Source organism: Lolium rigidum, chromosome 3 (genome assembly GCF_022539505.1).
Source record: "Lolium rigidum isolate FL_2022 chromosome 3, APGP_CSIRO_Lrig_0.1, whole genome shotgun sequence".
Lineage (NCBI taxonomy): Eukaryota > Viridiplantae > Streptophyta > Magnoliopsida > Poales > Poaceae > Lolium > Lolium rigidum.
In genome coordinates, this window is record NC_061510.1 from 50,724,572 (window position 1) to 50,748,602 (window position 24,031).

Here is a 24,031-nt window from a genome sequence, read left to right on the forward strand (position 1 = left end):
AACGGTCAAACGAGTGCTTTCGGCCCGGCCCACATGCTTAGTGAGCCGGCCCATTTTAGTTTTGACCAGTCAACCTTAGAGGTTAGGCCCGGCCCACGTAACTAATGGACCAGCCCAGCTATATAGTTGACCGGTCAAACTAAGTCAGCTGGCCCGGCCCGCAAACTTAATGGGCCGGCCCGCTTAAGACGTGGCAGGCCTCGTTTGGGCCTACCATCTACCACGGGGTTTCAGCCGGTTAACGCCGTTAACTGCCAGTTAACGGCGTCTGCCACGTGTCAGTTTGCATGACGTCAGCAGTCAACGGGCTCCCGGAAACATTTCTGCAACGGTCCGATTTTCCGTGGACTTTGCCTGACGCACTTTAGACAACAGAACCCATATCGTCGGGTTAGGCCCATAGGCGACGAAAAATACCCCTTAGCGGACGATTTTGGGACGTTGTCTATCAGAACTTTTCTTGTAGTGTATGTGTCGCATATCCCTCTATGCATATGTTGCATTTGATTTTTAATTTGATTGTTCTTGGCCCATTTGATGTTGTTGAGTGTTGATATGGTAAAGAGGAGTGAGGTTTAGGCACATATGCCTTTTTCTTATTTAAATTCTTGTTAATTTTATTTTAACTTGGATGGTAAAAAGGGGTGTGAGGTTTAGGGTTTAAGAGTATTTCAAATACTAATTAAACAAGCAATCATGGCAATAGCACAAGAATTAAACAAGATCTCTATGTGTCAACTTAATTTAATAAAAGTTTTTGTTGGTTCCAAAATTTGGAACTAGGGAAATTCATTTTGTTTGTTTTGAATTTTTTTGGGATGTTACAACAATTGAGTCCATGAGTGCCTCAACCACCACTCGACGATACTCCTCGAGGTGTCGCCGCCGAGGAACAAGGGAAAATTGCTCGAGTACCCCTTCTGACGAAGAACCGCCACCGTTAGTCACCTCCAAGCCACCGGGGACGCACCACTTGGTGATGAAGAAGCGTCGAGCTACAGAAGCTAGAACGGAAAAAAGAGCCTTCGAAACGGAGGTTGAAAATCTCCGCCAAGCCGGCCGAAGATAGCAGAGGCGTGGATGCCTCTAGCTTGGATGAGCTCGTCAATGTAGTACCACCGCAGCAAAAAGCCGGCGCCATCTGGAGGAGGCCACAACTCCCCTGCCTCCTCTCCCCTCACCACCAAGGCAGGACGGAGAAGAAATCGGGATGGAGTTCCACCTCCCCAGATCACACCCACCACACCTATAGCCCCAACTCGTCGCAGCATAGGAAGAAGACACAATAGTAGAGCGACCCCCCCTCCCTCGTCGCCATGGCCGGCCAGGAAAATCGTCCTGCCGCTGCCTTTGGTGCCACCGCGCCTCTCCCCTCGCCGCTTCGGCCGGCCAGGAGAGGCAGGGCAACCTCCGACCGCCATAACAGAGTGAGGCACCTAGAGAGCCCTTTATTCATGGAGATTCCGGACGAGGAAGACCTCGCAGCTTGCTCCGACCGCCAGAGCTCGTCGCCGCAGGCCACCCACCGCATGCGGCAAGAGACCCAGACATCCTACTCCAAACAACCGGCAAACCACCAAAAACCTACATCTACCACTAGATCCTACTCCGGTGCCTCTCCTTCGCCATCTCCGGCCAGCCAAGCTGGCGGAAACAGCTCGGGATCTGCCTGGTATCAGTTGGTCAATGCACATGTGAGGAGGGAGGAGAAATGGAGGGGAAAGGGGGAGGGACTGAGGGAGCGAGTGGTCGGTCGGTTGGAGTACTTGTGAGGCTAACCTTAGATTAACATGGTAGAAGAATTTAAACGAAGATTTGAGTTAAAGAAAAAAAATCAGGGCATACTCCCTCCATATCATAATTTCAAAAAAAAAAAAACGAATGATGTAAAATATATTGAGAAAATTATTTGTATCTACAATATCAAACGTATAACACATGAATATGTACATCATGCTGAATTTAATGGTATTAATTTGGTATTCTATATGTTGATATTTTTTCTATGTGCTTGATCAAACTTTATATAATTTGATTCTTTTAAATCTTATATGCACTATATTTCTACAAGAAGGTAACACAAATGCACGACCGTAGATAGAAATGCTAGGCGCCGGTCGGACTCACGCAGCATGATCGGCCAATGCATGGCATTGAAACATTTTTGTGATGATTGCAACACAACATTTAAGCACTCGGGATCTGCCCGGTATCAGGTCAAACAACCAGAAGCCACCAGTCTACCTAATGCCACACCTACAATCTTGACGATGTGGGAGATCATGCCATCAGAGTCTTGCCCTAGATACACAACAATGCCTCACCAGCTATATTTGGGGCATCACAAAAAGTGTCATATGCCAAGCAACAAATGCATATATGGTCCAACAAACCCTTAGTGCCGTGGGAAATTCACTGTCATATGCCATCGTTGATGACTTACAAGTTGGGGGAAGAAGTCGTCGAGTGCTACCTGGGAGGGGATCAATACACGATGTATCTAGGTTCGCCCACTCGCTCTCGAATTTTAAAACATATTTCATATTTCTATTATTATTGATTGTATATTTCTTACAATGCATCTCACGACTTAGGCTATCCATCAGCGTGGAGGTCTTGAGAAGTCTAAGATCTGGGAGATGAATTGGGAAATGAGCCGAAGGAAAGAGATAAGGGGGAGAGAAGCGGTGGGTAGGGCCCACGGACATGTGTCGTTCACATGCGACGGAGGACAGCCTCGCTCGAATCGACAACGTTCCCTTATCTTAACGGTTTATTTAACAGCGTTACACACGTGTCGGACAAGGGATGCGTGCTCACGTACCCACGTGATCACCGAGCTTCATCCGACACATCTAATACACTTGTCAGATGTATAGGTGCACTAGTTCGGCGAAGAGATAGTGAAATACAAGTAATATGGATGATTGTAAGTAGTAATTGCAATCTGAAATAAAGATGGCAGCAAGCAAACATGTAACATAACTTGTTGGAAACGGTGTTTCAATGCTTAGAAACAAGGCCTAGGGATCATACTTTCACTAGTGGACACTCTCAACATTGATCACATAAATAAATAACTTCTCTTCACTTGTGCTACTTCAACACTCTCTTGTTGGATAACAAACACCATTCATTGTGTAGGGCTACAAGAGCTCCCTCAAGCCGGAGTAAACAAGCTCCACAACATTCGGAGTTCATATTTAAGTAACCTCTAGAGTGAATAATAGACCATTGCAATTTAGACCGAGTACTAACATAGCATACACACTGTCAACAATAGCTATGAAAGGGGGAATAGATCGCACCGATACTATCATAGTAATAGTTAACTTCATAATCTACAAGAGATTACAATCATAACCTACGCCAAGTACTACATGATGCACACACTATCAACATTACATCATGGAGGAGGAATAGACTACTTTAATAACATCACTAGAGTAGCACATAGATTAGTAGTGATACAAAGCTCATGATCACATAAAGATCACACCATGGGAGAGAGATGAACCACATAGCTACCGGTAGAGCCCTCAGCCTCGGGGGAGAACTACTCCCTCCTCATCATGGGAGACAGCGATGGCGATGAAGATGGCGGTGGTGTCGATGGAGATGGCTTCCGGGGGCAATTCCCCGTCCCGGCGGCGTGCCGGAACAGAGACTTCTGTCCCTCGAAACGGAGTTTTGCGATGGCGGTGGCGTCCCAGGAGTCTTTCTGGAGTCTCATCAATTGGTATCGAGGTTTTAGATCACGAGGGGTCTTATACGCGAAGAGGCGGCGCAAGGGGGCGCCTGGGGGTCCCACCCCATAGGGCGGCGCGCCCCCCCTCCAGGCCGCACCGGCCTATGGTCTGGGGGCCCCAGGCCTCCCCTCCGACTCTCCTTCGGTGTCCTGGTCCGTCTCGGTGAATTATGATGTTGGGTCTTCGTTTCGTCGAATTCCGAGAATATTGCCCGAACAGCCTTTCTGGAACCAAAAACAACAGAAAACAGGAACTGGCACTTCGGCATCTTGTTAATAGGTTAGCTCCGGAAAATGCATCAAAACGATATAAAGTATGGATAAAACATGTATATATTGTCATAAAACTAGCATGGAACATCAGAAATTATAGATACGTTGGAGACGTATCAAGCATCCCCAAGCTTAGTTCCTACTCGCCCTCGAGTAGGTAAACGATAAAAAGAATAATTTCTGAAGTGACATCCTACTAACATAATCTTGATCATACTATTGTAAAGCATATGAGATGAATGAAGTGATTCAAAGCAATGGTAAAGATAATGACTAAACAGCTGAATCATATAGCAAAGACTTTTCATGAATAATACTTTCAAGACAAGCATCAATAAGTCTTGCATAAGAGTTAACTCATAAAGCAATAGATTCTTAGTAGAAGGTTTTGAAGCAACACAAAGGATGATTAAGTTTTAGCAATTGCTTTCAACTTGTAACATGTATATCTCATGGATAGTTGTCATCATAAAGCAATATAACAAGTGCAATAGGTAAACATGTAAGAATCAATGCACACAGTTGACACAAGTGTTTGCTTCTAAGATAGAAAGAAATAGGTAAACTGAATCAACATAAAGTAAAAGAAAGGCCCTTCGCAGAGGGAAGCATGGATTACTATTTTTGTGCTAGAGCTTTTTATTTTTAAAACATAGAAACAATTTTGTCAACGGTAGTAATAATTCATATGTGTTATGCATAATACATCCTATAAGTTGCAAGCCTCATGCATAGAATACCAATAGTGCTCGCACCTTGTCCTAATTAGCTTGGATTTACATGGATTATCATTGCATAACATATGTTTCAACCAAGTGTCACAAAGGGGTACCTCTATGCCGCCTGTACAAAGGTCCAAGGAGATAGATCGCATTTGATTTCTCGTTTTTGATAGATCTCAACTAAGGACATCCACACCGGGACAACATAGAAAATAGATAATGGACTCCTCTTTAATGCATAGGCATTCAACAACAGATAATATTCTCATAAGAGATTGAGGATTAATGTCCAAACTGAAACTTCCACCATGATTCATGGCTTTAGTTAGCGGCCCAATGTTCTTCTCTGACAATATGCATACTCAAACCATTTGATCATGATAAATCACCCTTACTTCAGACAAGACGAACATGCATAGCAACTCACATGATACTCAACAAAGGTGTAATAGTTGATGGCGTCCCCAGAAACATGGTTATCGCTCAACAAGCAACTTATAAGAAATAAGATACATAAGTAACATATTCAATACCACAATAGTTTTTAAGGCTATTTTCCCATGAGCTATGTATTGCAAAGACAAGGAGTGAAATTTTAAAGGTAGCACTCAAGTAATTTACTTTGGAATGGCAGAGAAATACCATGTAGTAGGTAGGTATGGTGGACACAAATGGCATAGTTTTTGGCTCAGGGGTTTGGATGCACGAGAAGTAATCCCTCCCAATACAAGGCTTTGGCTAGCAAGGTTGTTTGAAGCAAACACAAGTATGAACCGGTACAGCAAAACTTACATAAGAACATATTGCAAGCATTATAAGACTCTACACTGTCTCCTTGTTGTTCCAACACTTCACCAGAAAATATCTGGACTTTAGAGAGACCAATCATGCAAACCAAATTTCAACAAGCTCTATGGTAGTTCTTCATTAATAGGTACAAAGTACATGATGCAAGAGCTTAAACATGATCTATTTGAGCACAACAATTGCCAAGTATCAAATTATTCAAGACCATATACCAATTACCACATGAAGCATTTTCTGTTTCCAACCAAATAGCAATGAACGAAGCGATTTTCAACCTTCGCCATGAACATTAAATGTAAAACGAAGAACACAAGTGTTCAAATGAAAAAGTGGAGCGTGTCTCTCTACCACACAAGCATGAATTTATTCAAAGAATGAAAATAACAAAATGAAAATAAAAGCACACAGACGCTCCAAGTAAAGCACATAAGATGTGACGGAATAAAAATATAGTTTCACTAGAGGTGACCTGATAAGTTGTTGATGAAGAAGAGGATACCCTGGGCATCCCCAAGCTTAGATGCTTGAGTCTTCTTGAAATATGCAGGGATGAACCACGGGGGTATCCCCAAGCTTAGACTTTTCACTCTTCTTGATCATATTGTATCATCCTCCTCTCTTGACCCTTGAAAACTTCCTTCACACCAAACTCAAAACAAACTCATTAGAGGGTTAGTGCATAATCAAAAATTCACATATTCAGAGGTGACATAATCATTCTTAACACTTCTGGACATTGCAAAAAGCTACTGAAAGTTAATGGAACAAAGAAATCCATTCAACATAGCAAAACAGGCAATGCGAAATAAAAGGCAGAATCTGTCAAAACAGAACAATCCGTAAAGACGAATTTTTCAGGGGCACTTAACTTGCTCTGATGAAAAATCTCAAATTGAATGAAAGTTGCGTACATATCTGAGGATCACGCACGTAAATTGGAAGATTTTTCTGAGTTACCTACAAACGGGACTACTCAATTTCGTGACAGCAAGAAATCTGTTTCTGCGCAGTAATCCAATTCTAGTATTAACCTTACTATCAAAGACTTTACTTGGCACAACAATGCAATAAAATAAAGATAAGGAGAGGTTGCTACAGTAGTAACAACTTCCAAGACACAACAAAACAGTAGCAAAATAAAAGCATGGGTTATCTCCCAAAAAGTGCTTTCTTTATAGCCATTAAGATGGGCTCAGTAATTTTAATGATGCACTCGCAAGAAATAAGAATTGAAGTAAAAGGGAGCATCAAAAAGCAAGTATGAAACAAATTTAAGCGTAACCCACTTCCTATGCATAGGAATCTTGTAAATAAACAAGTCATGTAGGCATAGTGCAACAAGCATAGAAAAGTAACACAAGCGCAACTTCAAGATTCTCAACATAAAGAGGGGAAACTTAATATTATTAAGATGCATATAACCATGTTTCCATCTCTCATAATAACTTTCAGTAGTATCATGAACAAACTCAACAATATAACTATCACATAAAGCATTCTTATCATGAGTCTCATGCATAAAATAATTACTACTCCCAACATAAGCATAGTCATTCTTATTCATTGTAGTGGGAGAAAATTCAACAAAGTAGCTATCATTATTATTCTCATCACCATAATCATCAAATATAGGAGGCATATTGTAATCATAATTAATCTTCTCCTCAATAGTAGGTGGACTGAAAATATGATATTCATCATTGTAATCATCATATATAGGAGGTAAAGTATCATCAAAGTAAATTTTCTCCTCCATGCTTGGGGGACTAAAAATATCATACTCATCAAAACCAGCTTCCCCAAGCTTAGAATTTTCCATAGCATTAGCAACAATGGTGTTCAAAGCATTCACACTAATAACAATGCTATTTTGCAAACAAAGTTCCATGGGTTTTTTAATTCTCTCTTCAAACACATCATGTCCTAATTCAATATAAAGTTCATAAAGATCTCTAATTTTTTTGTTGTTTTCCATTAAGCCTAACTAGTGTTAACAAGAAACAAAAAGATGCAATTGCAGGATCTAAAGGAAATAGGTTCGAGCACTCACACCCTGGCAACGGCGCCAGAAAATAGCTTAGTAGTCGGAGGATGTGAATACCTTTTACCTTACCTCCCCGGTAACGGCGCCAGAAAATAGCTTGATGTCTACGCACGCTTCTATTCCTGTAGACAGTGTTGGGCCTCCAAGAGCAGAGGTTTGTAGAACAGCAGCAAGTTTCCCTTAAGTGAATCACCCAAGGTTTATCGAACTCAGGGATGTAGAGGTCAAAGATATCCCTCTCAAGCAACCCTGCAATTACGATACAAGAAGTCTCTTGTGTCCCCAACACACCTAATACACTTGTCAGATGTATAAGTGCACTAGTTCGGCGAAGAGGTAGTGAAATACAAGTAATATGGATGATTGTAAGTAGTAATTGCAATCTGAAATAAAGATGGCAGTGATACGTCTCAAACGTATCTATAATTTCTTATGTTCCATGCTAGTTTTATGACAATACTCACATGTTTTATATGCACTTTATATCATATTATGACATTTATTGGACTAACCTATTAACAAGATGCCACGATGCCGCTTCGTTTATTATGTATGTTTATTGCAGTAAAAGGCCCAAAAACCAAAGTGCTCGGAAAAATCCGGAAAAATCGCAGAAATTCTATTTCGCCGGAAGACTCACGGAGCCAGAAGGGCAAGCCAGGGGGAGGCCTAGGGCCTCCACACCATAGGCCGGCGCGGCCAGAGGGGTGGCCGCCCCACCCTATGGGGTGGGCCCCTCGGGACTATTCCGACTCCGCCTCTTCGCCTATAAAGTCCCTCGTGACCTAAAAACTCGACACCAATTGACGAAACTCCAGAAAGACTCCAGGGACGCTGCCGCCATCGCAAAACTCCATTTCGGGGGACAGAAGTCTCTGTTCCGGCACGCCGCCGGGACGGGGAATTACCCTCGGAGTCGTCTCCATCGACACCACCGCCATCTTCATCGCCATCGCTGTCTCCCATGATGAGGAGGGAGTAGTTCTCCCCCGGGGCTGAGGGCTCTACTGGTAGCTATGTGGTTCATCTCTCTCTCCCATGGTGTGATCTTTATGTGATCATGAGCTTTGTATCACTATTAATCTATGTGCTACTCTAGTGATGTTATTAAAGTAGTCTATTCCTCCTCCATGATGTAATGTTGACAGTGTGTGCATCATGTAGTACTTGGCGTAGGTTATGATTGTGATCTCTTGTAGATTATGAAGTTAACTATTACTATGCACTCTAGAGGTTACTTTAATATGAACTCCGGAATTACTCTCCACGGTGTGACGGTAACGGTGTGCGCATCGTGTGTGATTCCTTTATGATGTTGTGGAGCTTGTTTACTCTAGCTTGAGGGTGCTCTCGTAGCCCTACACAATGAATGGTGTTTATTATCCAACAAGAGAGTATTAGAAAGTAGCACAAGAGAAGAGAAGTTATTTATTTATGTGATCATTGTTGAGAGTGTCCACTAGTGAAAGTATGATCCACTAGTGAAAGTATGATTCCTAGGCCTTGTTTCTAAGCATTGAAACACCATTTTCAACAAGTTATGTTACATGTTTGCTTGCTGCCATCTTTATTTCAGATTGCAATTACTACTTACAATCATCCATATTACTTGTATTTCACTATCTCTTCGCCGAACTAGTGCACCTATACATCTGACAAGTGTATTAGGTGTGTTGGGGACACAAGAGACTTCTTGTATCGTAATTGCAGGGTTGCTTGAGAGGGATATCTTTGACCTCTACCTCCCCGAGTTCGATAAACCTTGGGTGATTCACTTAAGGGAAACTTGCTGCTGTTCTACAAACCTCTGCTCTTGGAGGCCCAACACTGTCTACAGGAATAGAAGCGTGCGTAGACATCAAGCAGCAAGCAAACATGTAACCGAACTTGTTGCAAACGGTGTTTCAATGCTTAGAAACAAGGCCTAGGGATCATACTTTCACTAGTGGACACACTCAACATTGATCACATAAATAAATAACTTCTCTTCACTTGTGCTACTTCAACACTCTCTTGTTGGATAACAAACACCATTCATTGTGTAGGGCTACAAGAGCTCCCTCAAGCCGGAGTAAACAAGCTCCACAACATTCGGAGTTCATATTTAAGTAACCTCTAGAGTGCATAATAGACCATTGCAATTTAGACCGAGTACTAACATAGCATACACACTGTCAACAATAACTATGAAAGGGGGAATACATCGCATCGATACTATCATAGTAATAGTTATCTTCATAATCTACAAGAGATTACAATCATAACCTACGCCAAGTACTACATGATGCACACACTGTCAACATTACATCATGGAGGAGGAATAGACTACTTTAATAACATCACTAGAGTAGCACATAGATTAATAGTGATACAAAGCTCATGATCACATAAAGATCACACCATGGGAGAGAGAGATGAACCACATAGCTACCGGTAGAGCCCTCAGCCTCGGGGGAGAACTACTCCCTCCTCATCATGGGAGACAGCGATGGCGACGAAGATGGCGGTGGTGTCGATGGAGATGGCTTCCGGGGCAATTCCCCGTCCCGGCGGCGTGCCGGAACAGAGACTTTTGTCCCCCGAAACGGAGTTTCGCGATGGCGGCGGCGTCCCTGGAGTCTTTCTGGAGTCTCGTCAATTGGTATCGAGGTTTTAGGTCACGAGGGGTCTTATACGCGAAGAGGCGGCGCAAGGGGCGCCTGGGGGTCCCACCCCATAGGGCAGCGCGCCCCCCCTCCAGGCCGCGCCGGCCTATGGTCTGGGGGCCCCAGGCCTCCCCTCCGACTCTCCTTCGGTGTCCTGGTCCGTCTCGGTGAATTATGATGTTGGGTCTTCGTTTCGTCGAATTCCGAGAATATTGCCCGAACAGCCTTTCTGGAACCAAACACAACAGAAAACAGGAACTGGCACTTCGGCATCTTGTTAATAGGTTAGTTCCGGAAAATGCATCAAAACGATATAAAGTATGGATAAAACATGTAGATATTGTCATAAAACTAGCATGGAACATCAGAAATTATAGATACGTTGGAGACGTATCATGCATCCCACAGTTCCTTCCCATTTCGGATGTGTAGATAATCATCAACCAACTTGTCTCCAAGCGCACTTAGAACGGCACCCACAAAGATTACGGTGGCATCCCCGAATGCTTTATCCTCATCAGGAGTAAGCAGACCTCTGGGAGTACCTTCCGTAACTCGGTGCACGCCCATAGAAGTGAGCCGCAAGAGGGTTTTATTCTGTCATCTCTTGAAATGAGAACCCGTAAACAGGCTCGGTTTGAGCGCAGCAGCAAAACCAGACGGTGAAAATTGCCTAAGCATATAAGGTTTTTGGATTGTTGGATTATTAGGCAATTTCCGTGTGAGTTTAATTACCGAAAGCAACATTACAGATGCACAAGCATACTTAACCACACACATCAGACTAAGCACATGCATCAGATCTGAACATGGAACAAGTAGCAGTGCAAGATAGGAGAGGAAAACACGTACATCGCGACCGGGAAGGTCGCAGCAGTAGTAGCACCACCACCATGAAAGTTGTTGATGTCGCCCATGGTGAAGTTGGATCTGTTGATGAAGCAGCCGAATCGTCGATGAAGACCACGAACAGCAGCGAGCAGTCGCGTCGAGACGCTCCCCAAAAACATTAATTTAGGCTTCCTTGAGTGTGTCTCGAACTCGAACTCGAACTCGAGTCACGACACGCGACGTGCGTGACGAGGCGAGGCGGGCGGAGGAGGAGGAGTGCGCGAGGGCTCCTTCTATTCTCACTCTCTTGGAAGGAGTAGAACAGCAGCCCTTATATACCACTCCAACTCTCTCCCAACTAGCAATGTGGGGCTAAACTTTGTCCCCCAAGGCTGTTCCAAGCTACCAACATGATGGGCCTTGAGATTTCAGAAATTGTAGACTACATGGGCTGCAAGGCAGCCCATGTACATTCAACAATTTGTTGCAACACTCCGCGCTTGAATTCTTAAATAATTGGTGTACATTGTATATTTCCATCAAAACGTCGTCCTAGTGTTGTTGTAGGTGACACTCTTTGGAAAGCTTAAAAGATCCCAAATCAACGTCAATTTTTGGCGATTGGCCTGGTCGTGAGCTTCGATTTCTCCTTTTAGATTCTGCAAAGTTGTTCAAGTTTTCTTGTTATTTTCTATTCTATGTTATTGTCATTAAAAGTGAAAATACAGAAAACTGTGTAGCTTTATTCAATGTTTGCATTACATTTATCATATAAATACATACAAAAAAAGTGTAGCTTTTATTTCTTTGCAATTATGGGTGAAATAAATCATACTAAGTTGTGTGATTTCACTAATGTGCCCAATGCACAATTTACATCCCATCTCATTACATCCCCTAAATAAATCCAGGTTACTGAAGTTAATATGTAAAGATCAATTTGGACGTAGTGCTAGTGAAGACGTTTCTACGCACTTGCATGTGTTCTATGAAATATGGGATATGCAATTTTTAAAAATGTTGAAAATGATATCATTAAGTTTAAGCCATTCCCATTTTCTTTGAGGGGTAGAGCAAAAGAATTAGGTGGCTATTATCTTTATCCATTGGTAGTGTCAACTCCTGGGATAACATCAAAGAAGTTTTTACTAAGAAATAGTATTCACCTGTCAAGATTTTTACAAAACAAAAATAACATTCTCTCTTTCAAGAAAAATGATGATGAACATGTAGCTCTTTTTCTGCGGTGAGTGAACATGCAGCTGTAGCTTGGGAGAGAATTAAATGATTCTAGAAAGTTACCTACAAGCATGGAGCTAATGATTCTAGAAGGAATACCACATGGAGCTAATGAATGGACAGGGCTATTGAAGTTGTAGAACCCTAAAATATTGTGTGTTGTATTGCCATAACCCCTTGGGGGTATATATAAAGGTACAAAGGGGAGGTAGACTTGGAGTACAAGATGGTACCAAATCCTAGCCTATCTCTATCCTAATATACACGTATAGTCTAACATCCCCCCTCAGTCGTAGCGGGAGTGAAGCGGACGCTTGCTACTGGATTTGAAGTCTTGCGCTTCCATCCTCTTCTCCTTCTTATCATCATCGGTGTCCCCTTCTGGTACCTCATCTTCCCTCCCGCCGTCACAGCGGGAGTGTTGTGGACACAAGTGACGACGCGGACGCTGTTGACTGGAGTTCTTGAGTTGACGTAGACGTTGTGTTGATGTCGATGTCGAGATAGCCGATCGTGATGTAGCCGTGGTCGAAGTGCGATCGGTGTCGTAGTCGTCATATGTGGTGTAGCCGTATTCGCCGAAGGCGCAAAAAATTGCGTGTTTTTCTTCGTAGAGTTTTAGGTTTTGCGAGGCGGCGACGGGTTTTTGTCATAGCGCGGCGGCGGCGGTTTTTTTCATAGTGCGGCAGCGGTAGCGGTTCTGCGGCGGCGGCGGGTTTTGGTCATAGCGCGGCGGCGGCAGCGGATCTGCGGCGGCGGCGGCGAGTCTTGGTCGTAGCGCGGCGGCGGCAACGGTTCTGCGGCGGCGGGGTTTTTGTGGCGGAGGCGGCGACGGCAGTGTTGACGAGGATGTCGATGAAAACCATGTTGATGTAGACCTTGAAGATGTAGTTGGCGATTAGAACTCGACGTAGATCTTAGTGTAGTCGTACAACTTGCGTAGATGTTCGGGTCGTTGTACTTCAGCTCGTGATGTTCGGAGTCGGCGATGTAGACGACGTGAGACGCGCGCGTACGCCGGTGATGATCACGGCTATTTGTTGATGTAGATCGGTGCAGCAGGTCTGCTTAGTGATGAAGCCAGCCCGGATCACGCACGGTGATGAACACGGATGTCACACCCGCATGTAGTTGGCCTGTGCGTGGGCGTTGCAGCATGCAGCAGATGAAGATTGGCCTGGACGTGGGTTGGTGCTGGCGATGTGACTCATGCGCATGTTGGCTGTTGCCGTATGCCATCCTTTCGATGGCGTCTATGCCTCATCTTCCGCGTCCGCGCGTGTGCAGCCCTCCTGGCAGCAGATCACGAGGTGTTGCCGTGCCTGTGCCACAGCAGATCGGATTGGGACTCGGGCAAGCATGGCACGCCGGCATGAATGAATCTGCACGATTTACACCGGAGTTTGGGGTCGTGGTTTAGGGATTTATCTGGCTAATTTGGATCTAATCTAGGAATTGGAAAATTTTAAAAAATGGATCTAATCTAATCTAAGAACCGATATGATCGTTTGATCAAAACTGGGTGCCGCGCCCCGAGGAGAGATCTCTCCGGGGGCGGCGCGATGCGGAAGTGGTGGGAGGACATAGGATCGGCGTCGCGAGACTAACCGCTCTGATACCATATTAAAATTGTAGAACCCTAAAATATTGTGTGTTGTATTGCCATGACCTTTTGGGGGTATATATGGAGGTACAAAAGGGAGGTAGACTTGGAGTACAAGATGATGTACCAAATCCTAGTCTATCTCTATCCTAATATACACGTATTGTCTAACAAGGGCTACACTCAATCAACAATGATTTAAATTATATATCTAGAAGCATGCTAACTTCTGCTAAAGGTGATGTGCATTCATGACTAGAACTATACCATAAGATAAAGTCATTCTAGAAAATATGCGTCAGTTTCTGATGACCCGTTAAACCAGCAACTCCATTTCCACTTGCTTCCCCGTACCATTTAGCAGAATCAGATACCAAACTGATAGACACTGGCTCGAATATCCAGTTTAAAGCAAGATTCAGATACAACATTCGGTTTACATTTAACAAACAAAGCATAAGTTAGATCACAAACCTGATACAGACAATTGACTCAAACATGCAGATTAAAACAAGCTTCAGCAGTACTACTACTGACCATCCGTTATTATAGAAAAAACACCGCAATTATAGGACCCTTAAAAACAAAGAACCATCATAGACTCATGGGTTGCAGAAGCACATTGTGCGTGTTGTCTTTGGGCATGAGTGTTCATCCTTTTTTCTTCGTTTGCTTCTTGTCCTCTGACTTATACTTCTCCGCCTCCTGCGCCATCCGCTGGATCTCCTCAGTGCTCAGCCGCCCCTTGTCACTGGTGATGGTGATGTTGTTCTTCTTTCCCGTCGACATGTCCTCGGCAGACACCTTGAGGACCCCGTTCGCATCGATGTCAAAGGTCACGTTGATTTTCGGCACGCCTCTGGGTGCACGGGGGATACCAGACAAACTGAACTTGCCGAGGAGGTTGTTGTCCTTGGTGAAGGTCCCTTCACCCTCGTATACCTGGACGAGCACGGCCGTCCGATTGTCTCTGCGGGTCGTGAAAATCCTCTCCTTCCTGATGGGGATCGTGGTGTTCCTGGGAATGAGCACGCTCATAAGACAATCTGATCCCGTCTCTATCCCCTGCGACAGCGGCGTGACGTCGAGCAGGAGTACCTCACGCACATCCTTATTTCCTTGGCCACTAAGGATAGCAGCCTGTACGGCAGCTCCACAAGCGACGGCCTCGTCAGGGTTGATACTCTTGCAAAGCTCTTTCCCGTCGAAGAAATCCTGGAGCAGCTGCTGCACCTTGGGAATTCGAGTGGAGCCGCCCACGAGCACAACGTCCTGGATCTGAGACTTGTCCATCTTGGCGTCACGGAGACATTTCTCAACGTTCTCAATGCACTTGCGGAAGAGATCCATGTTGAGCTCCTCGAACCTTGCGCGGGTGATGGATCCATAGAAGTCAATCCCATCGTGGAGCGAGTCGATCTCAACAGTGGTATACGTCGCGAAAGACAGCATCCTCTTGGCCTTCTCGGAGGCCGTCCTCAGCCGCCGGAGCGCCTTCGCGTTGCTTCTGATCTCGTTATTCTTATGTTTCTTCAGGAACTCATGCACGAACTGTTTCACCATCAGGTTGTCAAAATCCTCCCCGCCGAGATGGGTATCACCAGCCGTGGCCTTGACATTAAAGATTCCCATAGCAATGTCGACGCCCGGATCAATGTCGATAACGGAGACATCCAAGGTACCACCTCCGAGATCAAATATAAGCACCGTCTTAACTTCATCGCTGCTGGACATCTTGTCGAGACAGTAGGCAACGGCAGCAGCCGATGGCTCATTGATAATGCGCATGACGTTGAGGCCAGCAATAGCCCCAGCGTCCATGGTGGCCTGACGCTGGGAGTCGTTGAAATAAACCGGGACAGTGATGACGGCTTTAAAAACCTCCTTGCCGAGGTATTCCTCGGCGGCCTCACGCATCTTATCGAGCAGCATGGCCGAGATCTCCTCAGCCTCAAACTGCTTCTCCTCGTCCTTGTACTGAACCACGATCATCGGTCGGTCTCTCGGACCTGAGACGACTTTGAAAGGCCAAGTCTTGATATCTCCTTGCACGGACGCATCGCTGATAAGACGGCCGATAAGCCTCTTCACATCTGAAGAAAAGTTGAATTTAGATTGCACATGTGAAAACTTTTTCTTCTCCTTCAATTATTTCTCTACTTAAAAGGCTGAATATAGAAAGATTACACATGAGTTCTTCGAGAATGAAAAGATTAGGCATGTGAAATCTTTCTTTTGAGATGTGAGCAGTTAACTCTACAAATTATGGTATAATCGCTAGGCACACTACACCTTCCATTCATGGCATATGTATGCAGGAATTCAATGACAAGAAGTTGGAATGGTTTTCTTTGTACTGTAACTACTTAGGAAAATTATCCACAATACTTGGCAAATGATTTTTGGTGCTTAAGAGCATCCACAGCGCGCAGTGCTTATGATGCGCTTATATCAGCAATTATTAGATGAAGTAAGCGGAAGCAGCTTGGCAGCCTTATTTTGCACTGAATTTTCAAGCGCTGATCGCTAATTTATGCCCCCAATGCCGGAATAACCACAGGAAATTAGGTAGCTAAACGGCTGAGATTCAATCCCAAGGGTCAATGTGTAAGCGCCCCACTGTGGCTGCTCTAAGGAACTGAACAATTTTGTGTGCTAGAAAACTGGATTACACAATTCTTATCAGAGGAAACCAATTAATCACATAGAAAATGGAAATCCTCATCACACAAATACTCACTCCGTTTTGATTTAGTCTAGTACATTCTATCTTTTAGTCAATAAAAATACTGAAATAAGCGGTTTTCTCTGTGTTGGATGTCGCTACTTTTAGTGTAGCTAGGATTGGTTAAACTAGTAGTAATAAATATTGTACTAACTTAATTATTTGGTTTTTTAGGATGTATACAAATCAAAATGGCGGAGATCAAAAGTGCAGACTACGCATTTGGCAGGAAGAAAAGAAGCTTACTACATATAGCAGTGTAAATAACTAAATAAGTAGTGTTCAGGAAATCAACCAGTAATTAATTGGCCGATTAATCGCTGCTCAGAGAGTTAACCGATTAACTTGCCGATTAATCTAATAATCTTCTACTCACCAGCCAACCGAGCAGACACGATTTCCTCAACAATGGAAATAAGTATGCACGCAATACCACTAGACAGAAGTTAGCTAGCACTGACAGATGTGGTCTGTATTTCACTATTTCTTACCGAAGACAGTGTTGACGGGGTTCTTTGCGGCCTGGTTCACGGCACCTTCGCCGATGAGCAGCCCGGCGTCGGTAAAGGCGACGCAGGACGGTGTGGTGAGGTTGCCCTGGTCGTTGGGGATGACCTCGACGCGGTTGTGCTCCGGCCGCCACACGGCCACGCAGGAGTAGGTCGTCCCCAGGTCGATGCCGATCGCCGGCCCGTCGTCGCACTTCGTTGCTCCCATCTCCGCGCTGCAGAGGCAGATGAGAGAAGTCTGTGAGGGGGGCATTCTGATTGGGAAGCCAAGGTGGCACAGGGATTTATAAGCTAGAGGAAGACCAGCGGGCGTGCCATTGCCTCCAGCGCGAAAGCAAACAGGTTACAATAACTTCAGCATCAATTATGCGAGTAATTGATTGTTTTTGGAACGCGGGTGACTGCACACTTTTTTACACGGAGTGCAGTTTTGTTTTGTTTTTGCTCTAGTTTCTCCCTCCGCTTTTTGTATATAGGACTACAAACTCATTGCAAAATGAAATTTCGATTGACCCTAAAGTGTAAAGAAATCATATAAATAATATATAGTTGTTCAATGTGGGCAAATATTTCTTCCATGTGAAAAGCACACGATTAGTGGAGAGACTGTTTATGCCAAGTGGTCAAATAATTGGACCTGTAAAGCTTCTCATATTGGAAAAACAGTTATTTCCCATCCTAGCAAGGTTTTTATGTATAATTCTGTTTGCTGCAATTTCTGCTCTGATCAAAAGGTTGTCTGCCAATGCAATCTTATGTCGTTGTTCCATGCATTGTGCTTACTTTGCAGATCAAGCATCATTTTATCTGGGTGTGTTGTCAGCAAAAGAGGATACATAAGCATGTTGAAATGTTCTTTTTTCTTACATAATTCTAATGTATACATCATGCTTATGACTAAGACAACTGATGGTTTGTTATAACCTTTTTTGCACATGCCATCTAAGATTATCATTTTTGGGTTAGTTCATGTTTGGCTGCACGTCATTTTTTAAATCGTTTGTTCAACTTATGGTTTGTTGTAACCTCTTTTGCATATGCCAAGAGGTCGATAAACCGCTAAGTCATCTTATGTTTTATTTCCTAAATGCATATTACGCAGCCATAGACTTAACACATGATTTTTTTCTTGCAAGCCTAACGAAATCCAGCTGCATGGTTTTATCAGTTCTTCATATTTATTTGTCTGCCGTAGGCGGGCAAGGGCGGCAAGCCGCACCTTCCTATCTAGTTCTAGAAAATATCAAGGTTTAAAATAGCGTGCTAAATGAAATAGCGTCGATCTCCTTTAAACGCTATGGACGCTATATCGTGCTAATTGCGTGCTATATTTCAAATAGCTTTTTGAAAAAATATTAAATATAGTCAAAAAATAAAGGATTTCGCTAAAAAGGATGGATATTTAGTCCAAAAAATGACTGAATCATACATACATAGCCACATACAACAAATAGATCTTGGATTTTTCATAAGGCTAACAACATTATTCCACAAGGCAACAACATAGTATAAATTATTTATTAAGAATCATCAGCATTATCGATATTAAGTTCTAATCTAGAAGAGGAACCAACATATTGCACTTCATCACCACGAAAAAGTGAAAGTAACTTTGCTTGAAAAAATAGCGCGCTAACGCTATGAAATTTTAGCACGATATATCATGCTATTTCACAAATAGCGCCATAGCGAGAAAATTTACTAAAATTTAGCGTAGACCCTCAAAATATGCTATTGCGTGGTATTAGCGGAGAAATAGCGCGCTATTTTAAACCTTGGAAAATATGCGTCAGTTTCTGATGACCCGTTAAACCAGCAACTCCATTTCCAGGTGTTTTCCCGTACAATTTAGCAGAATCAGATCACCAGACTGATATAGACACTGACTCGAATCAAGTTTAAAGCAAGATTCAGATACAACATTCAGTTTACATTTAACAAAAAAAGCATAATCTGGATCACCAAAGTGATGCAGACAATTGACTCAAACATCCAGATAAAAACAAGGTTCAGATAGAACATTTCGTTTACTTAACAAACAAAGCATAAGTTGCAGACCAGCAGTACTAGTACTGAGCATCTATTCTTATACGCTTAAAATCAAATTAAGTACCGTCATATGGTTGCGGAAGCACATTGTACCCGGTGTTTCAAAGGCTCGGTGTTCCTCATTTATTTCTTCATCTGCTTCTTGTCCACTGACTTATACTTTTCCGCCTCCTGCTTCATCCGCTCGATCTCCTCAGTGCTCAGCCGCCCCTTGTCTTTGGTGATGGTGATGTTGTTCGTATTTCCCGTTGCCATGTCCTCGGCAGACACCGTGAGGATGCTGTTCGCATCAATGTCAAAGGTCACGTTGATCTGCGGTACGCCCCTGGGCGCACGGGGGATACCAGATAACAGGAACTTGCCGAGGAGGTTGTTGTGCTCAATCAACGCCGCTTCACCCTCGTACACATCGATGCTCACAGATGTCTGGTTGTCATACGTGGTTGTGTAAATCCGCTCCTTCTTCGTTGGGGTGGTGGTAGTCCTGGGGATCACCACGCTCATGAAACCACCTACAATCTCTATCCCGAGTGACAGTGCCGTGACGTCAAACAGGAGCACCTCCCGCACTTCCTTATTACCTTCGCCACCGAGGATGGCAGCCTGTACGGCAGCTCCATAGGCGACGGCCTCGTCAGGGTTGATACTCTTGCAGAGCTCCTTCCCTGTTGGAATTCACCCTCAGATCGATCACATTAAACTAGACGAACACACGCGAATACAAAATTTATCGCCAAGGGTACGTGTCGCACCCTCTAAACTTTTCTCTTTATTGCTTTTCTGTTTTCTCAACTCACAATCTGCGGTATTACAACTTGCACCCAACCTCGTATATATATACACGGCCAGGACCTGATTCCTACTAAAACCGACTCAAACTGAACAACCTAGTTCTAATCCTAGACAGACTCAAACTTGACTCATACGTGGACTTGGCTATGAGCCAGGCCGTAGCACCAAACCGACTACTACTCAGACTACTACAACTAGGACTCACCTACGTGGAAGGCAAAGCCAAACCGACCCAAAAACTTACCTAATTAACCTGACTAAACATAAACGCTAACTTGCCTGTACGAAGGCAAGATTATTACTAACAATCTCCTCCTAATCTTGACTCTGCCGCATCCTCGTATTCCTCCCGATATCGACTCTCGCAGATTCACATCACCTTCTTCAATATCTTCATTGTCATGTCCGTACAGTCAGTATGACCACGCAGGAAACATGCAGCGCACCTCTGCTCTGCTATGTTGTGCCACCGCCATTGCCGGCCATCCCGCACTCGGTTCGCACATAGTGCCAGCGCTATTGCGGTCCTCGCACTCGGTTCGCACCATACTCCTCTTGTACTTGTTTACAGTAGTTTCTCCTCCTACTGCGTACACACCTCCTCGCTTTACGGTAGCTTTCCCTACCACCGTCCGCCTTCGGCATCGCACCGAACCCTGCTGGCCGCAACCAGGACGCTCCACGAGGACATGGACATAACTCACGGAACACCGTGCACACCTCACACACTTGACGCGCTTAAACTGCAACAGATCCTCACGGAGACGAGCACTTGGACACGACGACGACGACTCACAGACACGACGACGCTGACTCAGCATGCCAACTTGCACGCCCAAGACTCCTTGACTCATCGGACTCCTCCGAAGACAACCTTGACGAAACTCCCGGACGACGATCTTGATGAGACTCCCGACACCGCACCTCGGCACCACCTCTCCCATCAACGATCATCCACCTCCTTGCCGACGACGTCACCCCGTCATCTCCTCCGTGTCGCTCCGCTGAGCGAGAATCGCCCGCCGCCTCGCTAACGACGGCGCGACGCCTGCTCCACCCGGTCGCTCCGCCGAGCGGTGGTCGCCCGCCCCGAGGCGCTAGTACGGGTCGCCTCCCCGGGGCAAGCGTAGCTTCAAATCTTCGACCTAGCTCTGATACCAATTGTTGGAATTCACCCTCAGATCGATCACATTAAACTAGACGAACACACGCGAATACAAAATTTATCGCCAAGGGTACGTGTCGCACCCTCTAAACTTTTCTCTTTATTGCTTTTCTGTTTTCTCAACTCACAATCTGCGGTATTACAACTTGCACCCAACCTCGTATATATATACACGGCCAGGACCTGATTCCTACTAAAACCGACTCAAACTGAACAACCTAGTTCTAATCCTAGACAGACTCAAACTTGACTCATACGTGGACTTGGCTATGAGCCAGGCCGTAGCACCAAACCGACTACTACTCAGACTACTACAACTAGGACTCACCTACGTGGAAGGCAAAGCCAAACCGACCCAAAAACTTACCTAATTAACCTGACTAAACATAAACGCTAACTTGCCTGTACGAAGGCAAGATTATTACTAACATTCCCATCGAAGAAATCCTGGAGCAGCTGTTGGACCTTAGGAATTCGGCTGGAGCCACCCACGAGCACAACGTCGTGGATCTTAGACTTTTCCATCTTGGCGTCACCCAGGCATTTCTCGACGTTGTCAATGCACTGGCGGAAGAGTTCCATGTTGAGCTCCTCGAACCGGGCTCGGCTGATGGTCGCATGGAAGTCAATGCCATCGTGGAGTGAGTCAATCTCAATAGTGGTCTGCGTCGTGGAAGAAAGCATCCTCTTGGCCTTCTCGCAGTCTGTCCTGAGCCGCCGGAGCGCCTTAGGGTTGCTTCTGATGTCATTCGTCTTGTGTTTCTTCAGGAATTCGCGCACGAAGTGTTTCACCAGCAGGTGATCAAAATCCTCACCGCCAAGGTGGGTATCACCAGCCGTGGCTTTGACCTCAAAAACACCCATATCAATGTCGACGCCTGGATCAATGTTGATAATGGAGATATCCAAGGTACCTCCGCCGAGATCAAATATAAGCACAGTCTTCACTTCCTCGCTGCTGGACATATTATCAAGACCATAGGCAACGGCAGCAGCAGAGGGCTCGTTAATAATGCGCATGACGTTGAGGCCAGCCATAGCGCCGGCGTCCATGGTAGCCTGACGCTGGGAGTCGTTGAAGTAAACCGGAACGGTGATGACTGCATTCCTCACCTCGGTGCCGAGGTAGGCCTCGGCGGTCTCGCGCATCTTAACGAGCACCCAGGCAGAGATCCACTCAGCCTCGAACTGCCTCTCCTCGCCCCCGTGCTGCACCACGATCAAAGGTCGGTCACTGGGACCGGAGACGACTTTGAAAGGCCAAGTCTTGATATCTCCTTGTACCGACGCATCGCTAAAATGCCGGCCAATAAGTCGCTTCACATCTGGAAGAAAGTTTCATCAATATCTTGGTGCAGTAAGAAATCAGATTGTTTCTCTTTGTCTACCATTAAATCTTAATATATAGCATGCACGGCTGCAGTTCAAGAAGCAATATGGCTGAGAAATTATCTTCTCTGTCTTGATGTGAGCATTACTCGTGTGATACACATAAACACTTTGTGGTGCTTAGGGAAACTGAACAAATTTATGTGCTAGGAAACTGAACTAGGAGTAGAAAATTCTTACGATAGGAAAGCAATTAATCACAGTCGAAAATGGAAATCCTCATCACAAAAACAGAAGGCGAGAGAGCAAAAATTATCAGATATCAATAGTAGACTAAGTTTTTATAAAAGGGAAAGTAGACTATGCTTTCGGCAGCGCGGAAAACAAGTTTATATATCAGTGAAAATAGGTATGCGCGCAAGAGCACTACAGAAGTCCCCGCAAAAATTATCACTGCAGAAGATCGCTAGAACTGACAGATGTGGTCTGTGGTTCTCACCGAACACGGTGTTGACGGGGTTGTTTGCGGCCTGGTTCACGGCACCTTCGCCAATGAGCGGCCAGTAGGCGTCAGTGAAGGCGACGCAGGACGGCGTGGTCAGGTTGCCCTGATCGTTGGGGATGACCTCGACGCGGTTGTGCGCCGGCCGCCACACGGCCACGCACGAGTAGGTCGTCCCGAGGTCGATGCCGATCGCCGGCCCGTCGTCGCACTTCGTTGCTCCCATCTCCGCGCTGCAGAGGCAGATGAGAGAAGTCTGTGAGAGGACCGATCTGATTGGGAAGCCAAGGTGGCACAGGGATTTATAAGCTACAGGAAGACGAGCCGGCGTGCCATTGCCTCCAGTGCGAAAGCGAGCAGGTTACAATAACTTCAGCATCAATTATGCGAGTAATTGACTGTTTTTTGGAACGCGGGTGACTGCACACTTTTTTACACGGAGTGCAGTTCTTTTTTATTTTTGCTCTAGTTTCTCCCTCCGCTTTTTGTATATAGGACTACAAACTCATTGCAAAATGAAATTTCGATTGACCCTAAAGTGTAAAGAAATCATATAAATAATATAATTTAAATCGGAAATGTGACCCTCAAATGTGAGGATATTGGACATTACTTCCAAACAAAAAAATATTAAGGCAAGATAACCCATTATCACTCATATGTAATTGTTTCAACATAAAGACTAATATGTTGCCCGTCATGATTGAGCGTGCAAAGTTAGATGATCAAATTGTGGTGGACTACGTAACCTTCCATACGCAGATGAAATGATTCTCTTTATAGATCACGATCTTGAAAAGACTAAAAAACTGATATTAGTATCGTTAGCACTTGACTAGTTAATGGGACTCAAAATTAGTTTCCTAAAAGTGAATTATTTTATTTTGCGGAAGCTCAAGACACTACACCTTAATATGCCGAATTATTTGGTTGTGAGCAGAGCCCATTTCCAATTTGTTCTTTGGATATTCCTATCTACTATCGAACACTAACAAATATCGAAAGGAAACACTTGGAAGAGCACCTTGAGAAAATACATAGCGGATAG

The 24,031-nt window shown here is 44.6% G+C and overlaps 2 pseudogenes; both read right to left on the bottom strand.

Annotated features, from left to right (window-relative positions):
- Positions 1 to 14,563: 14,563 nt before the first annotated feature.
- LOC124694816 lies at positions 14,564 to 17,948 on the bottom strand (annotated as a pseudogene).
- A 1,370-nt stretch (positions 17,949 to 19,318) lies between these two features.
- LOC124694819 lies at positions 19,319 to 23,739 on the bottom strand (annotated as a pseudogene).
- Between the last annotated feature and the right edge of the window lie 292 nt (positions 23,740 to 24,031).